Source organism: Microcebus murinus, chromosome 19 (genome assembly GCF_040939455.1).
Source record: "Microcebus murinus isolate Inina chromosome 19, M.murinus_Inina_mat1.0, whole genome shotgun sequence".
In the NCBI taxonomy this organism is placed as follows: Eukaryota; Metazoa; Chordata; class Mammalia; order Primates; family Cheirogaleidae; genus Microcebus; species Microcebus murinus.
In genome coordinates, this window is record NC_134122.1 from 21046326 (window position 1) to 21059449 (window position 13124).

Consider the following 13124-nt stretch of genomic DNA (forward strand, 5'->3'; position numbering starts at 1 on the left):
GGGACCGAGCGTGGGCTTCGGGCAGTAGGGTCAGGGCAGGACCTGGCTGCTCCCACGTCCCCAGAGGTTCAGTCCTGGGGAGGAGGCGCAGAGCCAACACGCAAAGGACAAGGGTTCTCATGACCCCCATGCCACGGGCCCCGCTCGCCCATCAGGCCAGTGGGCAGGCGGCCGACCCCAGGGCTCCCCCACATGGGTGAGGAAGCGGAGGCCCAGAGGGGTCTCCCAGACCTGACCTCCTCCATCCCCAGGTGGGGCCTCTGTCTGACTCCTGAGCACGTGTCGGGACGGCAGGAATATTCTGGCTCCAGGGACCTGGAATCCGGAGGGCAGCAACCCGCCTGGGGCCTAACCTCCCTGCGGCTGCCAGGCAGGCGGGCATCGGCCATGCCCACCCCGTCCCCTGCCGAGATGGGCCTGGTATGCGGCCCTCGCCGTGATTGCTTCAAGAGAAACCCAGGAAAAGGGAAAGTGCACCCAGCCTGTTACCTGTAATTTGAGTTTGCTATTCAGCCAAATTAACAATCCATAACCATTTGCAAAATTACACGTTTCCATCGTGAAAAATACCAAGTGCATCGTATGTAAATGTGCCTGATCCGAGCGCTTTGCGTGGGAGAGACGGGCGCTCGGAACCACAGGCGAAGCTTGTCAGGCCACGCCGCTGTCGATTACAAATTAACAGACCTCGTCTGCTTTTGTACAATTACATTTCCACCAGCTTTAGGCGACTTTAGACCCAGATTCCAAATAAGATGTGAGTTCACTGAACTGAAACTTGCAGTATTAGATTTATAATAAACAAAGAGAGGTCACACGGCTATGCCATTTTTAAAAAGAAAAGGAAATTGAGTGGGAACATTTGAACTTCACTCAACTTCCCCTGCACTCTGCAGTGGACGCAGGCTACAGAGCAGCCACAGAGCGTTCCCCAGCCCATGGGGGCTCCACAGGGGGCGGCCCCACCCTGTCCAGACCCCTGCCCACACCCCCTGGCACCCGCCACGCGCCAGGCACCCAGGAAGCTGTTAGGCGCTTGCTGCAACCACTTTTATCAGCCATGTGCTCACCAAGCGAGCACGTCTCATCCTTTGGGGTCAGCCAGCATGTCCTTCTGTGCCCCCAACAAGCGCGTGTCCTTTCTTGTCTAACCTAGAATTCATAATTGCTAATCCTCGGGCCTCGCCCTCCAAATCTGCTCAGCTCCTGAGTTCCATAGGATTTGTAGAGCAAGGTCAGATAACATGACATTCCCTGATTTGTCCCTGAGTTTGGGGTAAGAAGAAGAAGCGCGGTTGTCCAAGCGCAGACGTGCCCCGCCAGCCACGGGACCTGCGCTCACAGGCCTGAAGTGCAGAGACAGAACATCACGTGGCCATGTAAACACACACCTGTGCACACACGTATGCACATGCATACACAGGCATGCACACAAACACATCCGCACACATGCACAAGCACACACGCTGTGTGTACACACCATATACACAGAGTGTGAAATGCATGCATGTGTGCTTGGCAGAGTGAGCATGTTCACCTAGTCTGTCTGCAGCGTGGGGAGGAAATGGTCCTGCTGAAGTCAGGCTGCTGGCTCCGTCTGCCTGCCACTGTCACGCTTCCACGCCCTCACACATGCGCTTCCTCTCCAGGCAATGCCGTTTTCATCTTCGCAGCCTCGTAAAAGCCCCTTCGGCTTTCCAGCCCTGATGCAAACGTCCTGTGTCCGGCCCCCCATGCCCCCGGGCAGGGCAGTGCTATCTGGGCACACACTCCCAGGCGTGGCACTGACGAAGCAACCACGTTGAACAGGGACACCTCATCTTCACCCCACGTTACGCAAGAGGAAACTGAGGCAGGACTGCCCAGGGCCGTCTGGCCCCAGGTGGGAGAGGATTTGTACAAGTCATGCTGGTTGCAGAGTCCCTGCCCTTGCCCACCTGAGGAGGGGGGAGCCCCCGGGACCCTGAGCCCCTGGCCCTGGTCCAGGACTCCTCTGCTCCCCGGGCCTAGAGTGGACCCACCCAGTAGGTGCCGGGACCTGCTGTGAGGCCTGGGGGTCCCCGAGCAGCCACATATGTGGGTCACTGTCCCAGACACAAGGACGAGGAGCCCCATGTGTCTGAAGTTTCTGAAAGCTGGGAACAATCTTCCCGACTGCTTTCTGTTTAGATTAACTGACACGGCCAGATGTTGGCTGGGAAACTCCAGCTCCAAGTGTCCCTGTCAACACAGAGGCAGATGTTGCAGTCCTGGGACCTCAAGCTTTCTGTTTCCCAAAGAGGCGATGCCTCCTTTCCAGGGAGGTGGTCTGGGCCCCATGGGTGGGCAGACCCAAGGCTGGGGAGCCCAGCACCCCAGAAAGTGCCTGCCCAGCTATCCCTGGAAGCCACCTCTCCTTGAGCTAGTCCCAGCAGGGCCCATGAGCTTGTCCCAGCAGGGCTGTCTGGGGAGACCTGCCCTGTGCCCCAGCCTGCCCCCCAGGACCAGCACTCTGGGGGGCCCACCATCCTGGCCCCAAACCCAGGGACCCCATCCACTTCCAGAAGCAGCAGCCTCCCAGGCACCACCCACGGTGCCCCATGCACTTTCACCACAGCTGTGCCAAGCAGGCTGGGTGGTGGGTCTGAGCCCATTCTATAGACCACAGAGTAACACCTGCAGGGGTGGCCCTGAGCCACACCCAGGCTCTCTCTGGACCCCAGCCACCCATCCCTGGGGGCTCAGCACAGCTGCTTCCCACTGCCCCTGGCCAGTCTTGGGGGGGCAACAGCTGCATCCAGAGCCCGACCCCTGTGCCAGCAGCTTTGGGACTTCTGTTGTTTCTCTGTGGCTTCTCCTCGCTGGCTCTGGAGTTGCCCTCTCCACGCCACCTGCTTCGACCACACCAAGGCAGACTTTCATTTGGTCCTGTCGTGCCAGGGCCCCGGGGCCCTCCCGGGAGTGTGTGACGGGGGGTCCCGTGTGGAGACTGACCCTCTGCTTGGAGGAGCCCCCCTCTGAGCCCCTTCCTGGTGAGGTGGGGCTGGCCCACCCGTCCTTGAGTTGGCACATGACCCAGATGTCACTGCAGAGTGGTCACGTGACCCAAGAGCAAGGGGACAGACCCCAGCCCTGAGTCCTCACCTGAACCCTGGGAAAGGGGGGTGCACTGCTTGGTGGGATGTGGTCTGGGACCATGGGCACCGTCCAGGGCCTGGGAAAGCCTGTCAGAGGACGAACCACACAGCAGAAAGCAGAGCCAAAAACAGGGAGAGACAGACCCCTGATGGCACAATTACAGTGCCCAGATGCAGCCAGGCCTGAAGCTGCTCATCCTTGACTGGGCTTAGGGCAGTTTGACATGAGAGTCTGACACACCCAACGGAAGGACTGCTGACTTGTATAAAAGTGATTCACTATTTGCTTGGCAATGGGGGATAAATGCTTTAGCCCGAGAAACATGGTAGGGTCAGGGCTGAAGAGACAGACTCAGCAGCTAAAGGGCCTTCACAGGGGGCTGCAGCACAGGCCGGGGCCCAGCGTGCGAGGGTGGCCCTCGAGCCGCCGTGTGAATATCACCTGGGGAGTCTGGCACACGGGCAGGTTCTCCCCAGGTTCTGTGTCGGCGCCCAGTTCAGCCTACACGCTCCCGTATGACACCCCGGCCCCCAGCACACCTGCCTTAACTTACACTCGCTGGCCACCAATGTCTCGAATCTGTCTGGGGGGACCAGCCACCTCCGGCCAGGTGTGGTTTCAAGTCCTAGTGCTCTGCACGGTTGCAAGCAGAAGCGGGGCCCGAGGTGTCTCCTCCGTCCATTCTGTGTGCGTGTGAGTACGGGGGTGCACAGGGCCCATGTGTGCTTGTCCGCTGGGTGTGTGAGCTTGTCTGTGTCCCTGGGTGAGTGTGCACGGGTGTGAGGGTGTGTGCGCATGCATGTGCAGTGTGCGCATGTGCTCGTGCAAGCATGTACATGTGGCTGTGGGTGCGCCCGTTCAAGTGTACACACGAGCGTGTGGTGTGTGGGTTTCTGTGGGTGCATGGGTGTGGGGACCTGGCAGGTGGCAGTGGGAGGGGTGCAGACATGCGATGGGATCCCTGGGGACAGCGCCCCCTGTTGTGAGCCCCCAGGAACATGGGGTCTGACAGCTGCTGACCTCACAGCTTCTCACACCAAAGCAACTTGGCAGCCACCGCCTTTTTCAATCCCTTTTGTGCCAAGAAACTCGTGTAGGAAGCCGTGGGACCTGCAGCTCCCAGATCTCCCCAAATGCTTCCTCCCGGTGGAGGTGTGGGGACGGCGGTGACATGGCGTTGGCTTTTGTGGCTGACCCAGGATCCCCACCCGTGGGCTCTGTGCTCAAGGCTGCACCCAGCTGGGGACGCCGAGAAGAGCAGAGAGAAGTGGACGCGCCGCTGACGAGAGCAATCAGTGCCCGCCTGCGTGGGATGTAAAGGTTAATACATAAATCAAAGGGAAATGTCAGGTGCCTTTTAGCGCTGATTGAGATGTAATTGGGGGGTGGGCATGCCTGGTCGCCCGCGCTCAGGGAAGCGGGCGGGCTGCGGAGAAATCACGTTGCTTGTTTGTTTGGGTGTCCACAGTCACATCAAGACTTGATCGTCCCCCTGCTCTGGGGGACGCCTCTTGGTGTCCAGGGGACGGCTGCTCAGATGCCTCTCGAGCTTTCTGAGGGTGTGAATGCTTAAGCCCTGGCGCCGCAGTCCGAGTGGGCACCAGGAGGCACCTTAAACTGCCACGAGGACTTTCCAAATGTCCCCACAGAAAGCGTCCCAGCCCAGCTCATCCCCGGGGGCTTGGGTGGCCTCGTTGGGACACGGCTCCGCGTGGCAGCCCCAGCGCCACCGCTGCAACCGTTGTGGGGCCGAGACCGTCCACGCAGCACCCTGTTCTTTGGGGTACATGCAAGTGAACACTGACTGTACAAAACAGCAATCATGTGTCTTGTGGAGTTTAAACCATACATGGAAATAAAGTGCAAGAAAACAACAATGCAAAAAGCAGAGCAGGCAGAAGCCAAAGGTTCCCAGATCACAGTATAAATACAACAGTCATTAATAGTTGTAACAGCAATGATTGTATCAGACCGTAAGTCAAGGGAATGTGTAACCAGCAAGTAATTGAAGGAAAATGTTAATAAACATTAGATCCATTCAAAGGAAGGCGAGGACAGAAGAAAAAAAGAAACAAAAAACAAATAGGCAAAAAAGAAAACAAACGGTGGGGTGATTGCTATAAATCACATTAGATGTAAACAGACGTTAAGAACCAGCTGGCCGTCAAACTGGGTTAAGAAAAAAACAACAGAACAGCGCTCACGAGAGACACATTTTAAATCTAAAGACATAAAAAGGTTAAAAGTAAAAAGAGAAAAATATACCATACGATCACTGGCCAATAGGACATTGGTGTGGCCGTGTCACTGTGCAAAACAGATATGACAGCAAAAACTTTTCTAAAGAGGGACATTTCATAACGGTAAATCCTAAATCTGTATGCGGCTTCCAAGTATACAAAGCAAAACCGTCAGAATGAGAAAATGGACAAATCCACAATAACTGGGGCTGAGATTTTAGTCTGCGCCTCTCTATAGCAGATGAAATGGGCAGGCAGAGGTCGGCGTGGGACGAACCGACTCAGGAACCGCCCGGGACCCAGCACGCAGGCACGTTCTTTCCAGGGTCACACAGAGCATTTACCAAATTGACCACATGTTGGGAAGCTGAAATCCTCAACAAAATTTAAACGGTTGCAATCAAAGTATGTGCTCTTAGAATAATCTAAGAATTAATCACAAAAAGATAATTAGAAAAACCTCAACTGCTGAAAAATTAAACAATACACTCATAAATAGTCTGTGATTCAGGGAGGAAATCAAAGTGGAGATTGTAAGGTATTTGGTCTAAAAGGTAAAGAAGACACCTCGAAACACTAAAGATGAGAACAGAAATACAACAAGATATGAAACAAAAGTACAACAGGGAAGCTCAGTGAACATTTTAAAAGATTAATGCATTTAACAAAGGTTCAGCAAGATGGACTTGGAAGCTCAGGTTCTGAGCAGCCATTTCGGTTTCCGCGTGTGGCTGTGCACGGTGCAGACACGGGTCTTGTTTACAAAGGGAGGTGCCAAGCAGGGGGCAGCGTGGGTGAAGCCAATGTCCTGGGGCCTTCTCCACAAGAGAGTCTGAGGGCTTGCACCTGCAAGCCCTCAGACTCTCTGGGAAGACAAGAACCCAACCCCCAGGACAACAGGAATGTAAAATGGATAGTGGCTGAGGAAATGCCACTCCCCTGCTCATAACCAGGACAAGGGGTGTCATCTGCCCGGAAGAGACCCACAGCCATCTCCATGTGCGAATTTTCCTTCTTGTCCCCAGGGGGCTGCTACTGGTGTCCAGGGAGGGCAGGGCACAGGTGCGGGCAAACACCTGCCGTCCCCACCTCAAGGCATTACCTGGCTCCAAATGCCAATAGCGTCAACAGTGCCAAGATGGAGACCTGGCTGCGTGGCGGGTTCAACCTCTACATTTGAGGCCACTGGCTGTCGACACGGGTCGAGACTGAACGAGCAGAAGAATGGAACGGACAGCACACGCGGTCGCCTCGGAGCGTAAGCTGCTTTGTTAATGTTGGGCACTCAGGGAGGCAGCGGTGAACCCTCGTCACACTCTCGGACACACGGCACCTCTGAACATCTCCTCCCACTCCCACACACGTGGTTTCTGACTCTGTAGAAGACGTGGAGACAACCTCTCCAACCTCCTCTCCGGCTGGGTGCGGGCATGTGGCCCCGGCGGCCCACAGAGCAGGTGCGCCCACTCGGTAGCTGGATTGGTAACTGAGCAGCCTGAGTCGACAGCTGAGCGCAGAGGAATTTGCCTCCGGCAGCCACGGTGTTAAGGAATCCAGTGCTTGGGGACGTCGTGGCAGAACTCTTGTGGGGTGGTTCTCAACCAAAGATGGCACCATCCCGTCCCCACGGGAGAAACCGGGAATGTGTGGTCCTTATGTTCCGATTGTCGTGGTGACTTGGGAGTGCATGGACAAGTGTTGGTGTGGACTGGGGGTGCCAGTCATTCAGCAGGGAATGAGACCACCCTGCACAAGGAGGAATCATCCTCCTCAAAGTGCTGGCGTGTCCTGCTGAGAGACGCTGTCCCAACACGGTGGGTTCCAGCCACAGGGAGGCCTGTGGAGATGTCCCCACATGTGCTAGGCTTTGTTCTGGCCGTGCAAATTCGGAGTCCGATTGCCCCATCATTTGTTAAGTAAGTGCTTTCTGCGCACACTCAGCTAGAGTAGATGTAGTGACTGCAGCCAAGTGTCGTGACCGATGCAAGTTGCAGCTCGTTCTTACAACCCCAGGTCACTCACACTGCTTTTTCTGTTGTTTTATAGAGACAATACCTGCATAGATTTTTCCAGATGTTTGCTATTTTCTACACTCATCCTCTGTTCCTGCATCTCACTCCTTCCTTCTGGGATCAATTTGCTTCTTTCCGAATTAAATCCTTAAGTAGTTCTTTCTGTTAGTGGTAATATCGCTGTCCTAGCCTGAAAACGTGCCCCCTCTTCCTTGTCTTGGTTCTAATGAGGCTTGTCTATAGCTCACATCTGCTGGCTATACTGTGGCTGTTTGGATTCTGCTGACCATTCACTGGTCAGTCGTGACCATTTCCTCTCTGGGCATTCCCCCCGACATTATACTGTGAAAATTTTAAACATACATGGTTGTGCAGTGAACACCCATATACCTACCATTCAGGCTCTTCAACTGTTACCACTTTGCTGTATTTGCTTTAACACTGCAGTCCCCAAACCCTTAGCCATGATCGCCAGTGGTCTGTGGACTGTCAGGGATCGGGCAGCAGAGCTCTGTCACCCCCACCCCCCTTTGGAGAAAAATTGTCTTCTGTGAAACTTAGGAAAAAGGGACAGGGCTGTGGGGTGCACAGCAGGAGGTGAGAGGCAGGAAGGCCAGGGAAGCTCCTCTTCGCTCACATCTCTGTCTGAGCTCCGCCTCCACCTCCACCCCCTCCACACCCCCCATCCCCGGCCCCTGGAAAAATTATCTTCCATGAACCTGGCCCCTGGTGCCAAAAAGGTTGGGGACAGCTGCTTTGACACATGACTATTCCTTCATCTGTTCACGAATCCACCTAATTTGTTATGAATTTCAGTGAGTTGCACTTACCAGTACACTTGACCCCTAAATACTTTAGTGTGAATATAACTAACTAGAGTTCAACATTAGTTTACAAGGTTGTTTTATTTTTTACGTAAAATTCACCTAGGGCGAGACACGCACATTTTAAGTGTGACATTATGTGTCTGCGTGAATGCATACAGTCGGGGACCCAAACTGAAGGAAGATACAGGACATTTCCTTCACTCCACAAGGTGCCCTCGTGCCCTTGGCAGTCATCCCAACCCCGAGGAACGCTCTGCTCTGATGTTTCTCTGCACAGGTGAGTTTTGAACGTTCTAGAATGTCACATGCTATTTACTTTGGGGGATAAGGCTTCCCTCCCTCAGGATGTTCTGACGCTCACGGTGTTCGTGGTGTAAGCCTGGGCTGTTCCTCTTCACAGCTGAGTAGGACTTTGCCCTCTTTTATTGGGCTTTTATCTTTTTATATTTGAGTTGCAGGAGTTCTTTACATACTCCTATTAAAGTCCTATTCATTATCTTAATGGCATTTTGATAAGACAAATTTTTAAGTTGATAAAGTATAATTTACCTGAAATGTTTATTAGTGTTTTTTCTGTGTCTTAAGAAATTTTCCTACTCTCAGGTTGTAAAGATACTATCCCAGAGACTTTATAGTTTTGTATTTTATATTTAATAATATGTTCTACCCTGAGTTAAGTTAATTGAAAAGACGTCTCTTTCCCTTATTGGATTGTTTTGATGTCTTTGCTGGAAATCAGTTGTGCACATGTGTGAGGGTCTATTTCTAAACTCTCTGTTCTGTTCCATTAATTTATCTGTCTGTCTTGACATAGATACTACACCATACTGGTAACTGTGGCTTTATAATAAATATTGAAATCAGGTAGTGCTAGTCTTGAAACTTTGCTTTTCCTTTTTAAAGTTGTTTTGGGTATTCCAGGTTCTTTGCAACTCCAAATAAATTTTATAACCAGTTTGACAATTTCTATGAGAAAATTTGCTGGAATTATGATTGCAATTGTGTGGAAGCCATAAATCAATTGTGGGAAAATTGACATCTTAGCAAGTAGTTCCTTTTTAAAAAAATACTATTATAATGTAGGAAAATGGATAAACTGTGTTGTGTTCATATAGTGTAAGATTGTTCAGCAATAAAAGGAAATGTTTCTAATTTTTAATTCCTGATCGTTGGTAGTATACAGATATAAAATTAATTTTGTATATTGATCTTATATAAGATCTACAATCTTGCTAAGCTCACTTATTAGTTGTAATTGTTTTTTGTTTTTTTGTTTTTTTTTGAGACAGAGTCTCGCTTTGTTGCACAGGCTAGAGTGAGTGACGTAGCATCAGCCTAGCTCACAGCAACCTCAAACTCCTGGGCTCAAGCAATCCTCCTGCCTCAGCCTCCCGAGTAGCTGGGACTACAGGCATGCGCCACCATGCCCAGCTAATTTTTTTCTATATATATTAGTTGGCCAATTAATTTCTTTCTATATTTATAGTAGAGACGGGGTCTCACTCTTGCTCAGGCTGGTTTCGAACTCCTGACCTCGAGCAATCCGCCCGCCTCGGCCTCCCAGAGTGCTAGGATTACAGGCGCTATTGTTACCTATATTGTGGAGGCCTATTACTAGATGCATAATCATTTAGAATTTTTAAGTCTTCTTGATGTTAATGTAGCAGCTCCCGCTTTCTCTTGATTAGTGTTAGTATGGGATATCTTTTCCATCTTGTTATTTTTAATCTATTTGCTTTTTATTTAAAAATGTGTTTCTGCTAGGCAGCATATAGTTAGGTCTTGTTTTTTTTTTTATCTCATCTGACAATATCTGCCCTATAATTGGATTATTTAGACTATTAACTTTTAATGTATTTGTTGATATGGTTGAGTCTATCCTCTTGCTATTTGTGTCCTGTTTGTTCTTCTGTTCTTGTTCCCCTTTCTGCCTTCATTTTTTATTTTCTTCTTATTATTATTTCTCTTTATTGTCTTGGTTGGCTTATTGGATATAACTCTTTTGTTATTTTACTGGTTGCTTTATAGTATACTTCTTTATCTTATTGCAACATACCTAAGTAATATTAATATTTTACTGCATTTCTTTCAGTATAAGAACTTTACAATGGTGCACTTCAATTTGTTTTCTCCTGCCCTTTGTGTCATTGTCATGAACTTACTTTTACCCATATTATGATCTCCACAATTATTATTATTGTTTAAAGAGTAATTATCTCTTGAAAAGATTTAAATAAGAAAAATCTCGTGTATTTACTCATGCATTTACCATTTCTGTGCTTTTCATTTCATTTGAATAGATTTATATTTCCATCTGGTATCATTTTCCTACTGCCTGAAGGAAAAGCCTGCATGACTTTTCTATACCATTTCTTGTGGTCCAGGTGTGGTAGTGGTGAAATTTTTCAGCTTTTATATTTTATATTCATTTTTGAAAGATATTTTTGCTGTGTACAGAATTGTAAGTTGACCGACATTCCTTACTCTTCCCCTCCCTCCTTTCCTTCCCTTTAAAGATGTTTCTCCACTGTCTTCTCACTTACATTGTTTGTGATGATAAATCTGCAGTCATCCTTGTCTTTGTTCTTCTGTGTGTAACATGTCTTTTTTCATTGGTTGTTTATAAAATGTTTCTTTTACCATTGTTTTAAAACATTTTGACCATAATTTGCCTTGGTGTAATTTTTTTTCATGTTTCTTGTGCTTGGGGTTTATGGAACTTCTTCAGTCTATGAGATTATTGCTACTGTTACACCATATTTAGAAAATTTTCAGCCAATAAATTTCTTTAAAATTTTTGTGTATCACCCCCTGCCCAATTACATATACATTAGTTTTCTTGAAGTTGTCCCACAGCTCACTGATGCTCTGGTCATTTTTTCATTCTGTTTTCTCTCTGGTTATATGTTGGCTAGTTTCTATTGTTAGGTCTTTAAGTTCACTAATCTTTTCTCTGCAATGTCTTATCTGTTGTGAATCTTATCTTATCTATTTATTATCTCAGACATCATATTTTTCACCTCTGAAAGTTCAATTTTGGGCCTTTTTTATATCTTTCATATATCTGCTTAACTTTTGGGGGCACATAAAACACATTTATAATAAATGTTTAATATCTTTGCTTGCTAATTCTAACACTGATGTCAATTCTGGGCTGGTTTTGGTAGATTAATTGTTCTCTTCGCTCTGGGTCATATTTTCCTGCTTTTTATGTGTGGTAATCTTTAATTAGATGCCAGATATTGTGAATTTCATTTTGTTGGATTTTGGATATTTTTGTATTTCTATAAATACTCTTGTGCTTTGTTCTGGGAAATTTCTTAGCCATTATCTCTTTTAACATTTCCTTTCCCTAATTTTTCCTGTGGAACTCTAATCAAACATATATTACAGCATTTTAATTTAAGTTACTTGTAAACAATTTGATCCTGAACAGGAATGAACAGTGCTGAGCTTAGGGCTAATCAGTCCCCACTACTGAGGTAAGACTCCTCTGTGTTCTCTACAAAATGTCCCATGGACCATGAGGTTTCCAGTCTGGCTGGTGGAAACAGGCACTATTCCTTCCCCCAGTGTGACACCTGCACTGTTATTAATACCTCTAACTTTTTCAGGTGGCTCTAGCTATAGTCCTGAGTAGTTTAATCACATAAATGTGCTGATAAATATTTAGTGGAATGTTCCAGAGGAGTCCTCAGCACATACCCAGAATTCTCCTTCTGCACAGCTCTCCCCTCTCTTATACTCTGTCCCATGGACTCTAGCTATCTTGGTCTTCCTGAACTCTCATTTCCATGTCCTCAAATCAAGGAGTCTGCCAGGCCCCCCTGGGTTCTGTCTCCCTGGGCCCTGTGCTGGGAACTCTCTCAGAGCCAGTAGCTGGGGAGATCGTAGGACTCACATTATTTTCCCATCTCTCAGGGATCGTTGCACTTTGCTACCTGAGGTCTTTGACAGCCCTTGTTTCATGTCATCTGTCTGGTTTGAGTTATTTTAGGTGGAAGGATAAATTTTCAATCCCTGTTGGCCAGAGGCAGAATTCTCTAGCTATTTTTAGAAATCGTCTCTTTGTCTTTAGTTTTCTGCTATTTCAATGCAACGTGTCTGTGTGAGAATTCCTTTTCATTGAAACTGCTCAGGACTTAACAACTTCAAATCTGGAGATTCATGACTTTCCTCAATCCTAGAAATTTCTTATCTATTTTCTCTTCAAATATTTCCTTTCCCTGTGGAATTCTAATCAGACATAAATTATGACATTTTTATCTAACTCTGTTATTCTTGGTAATTGAGGGGAAAAATGCGTGTTCCTCACCATATAACAGAGGCACCGTGCCAGGCTGGAGTGCTCAGCAAAATTGTACAAAGTAGGCTAAGCAGTGGCCCAGGAAAAGTGCCCAGCACTCCCTTGGTGCCTCAGTACTTCTGCCTTGAAGCGGCCGGCACGGTCGGGCTCTGACTGCTAGAGGACTTCGTTACCTGTCCTAGGGTGCCCTCTAGCTACCTGTAACTCGAAAATCCCAGCAGTGACAAATTGTGATATCATCAGCATGGCATGGATTACATGACAGCACGAGCAGATACTGCACCTGCGTGATTTGTTTCACTGTGAATGAGCAAAGATACAATGTAAAAACTTTGCATTACTCATTGGGAAGAGATTTAAAGCAACGCCACAGGGTGGGCAGAGGTGGATTTTGCATGCAAGGAGCTCCTGTCGAAGAAATTCCTGTGCTGCCCAGCATCAAGCATCCTTGCAAGTGACCTCTAATAACTCTTCTAACTCACCGAGCTGGACTTGTTCGAATCATTCTTCAGTCTCTCGGTACCTTCTCAGTTTTTCTATGCTGTCCTGGGATTTTCACAAAATCTGAGTGATTTATTCAAATCATTCTTCCAGTTATGAATTCTCTCTTTAGTTGCATCTA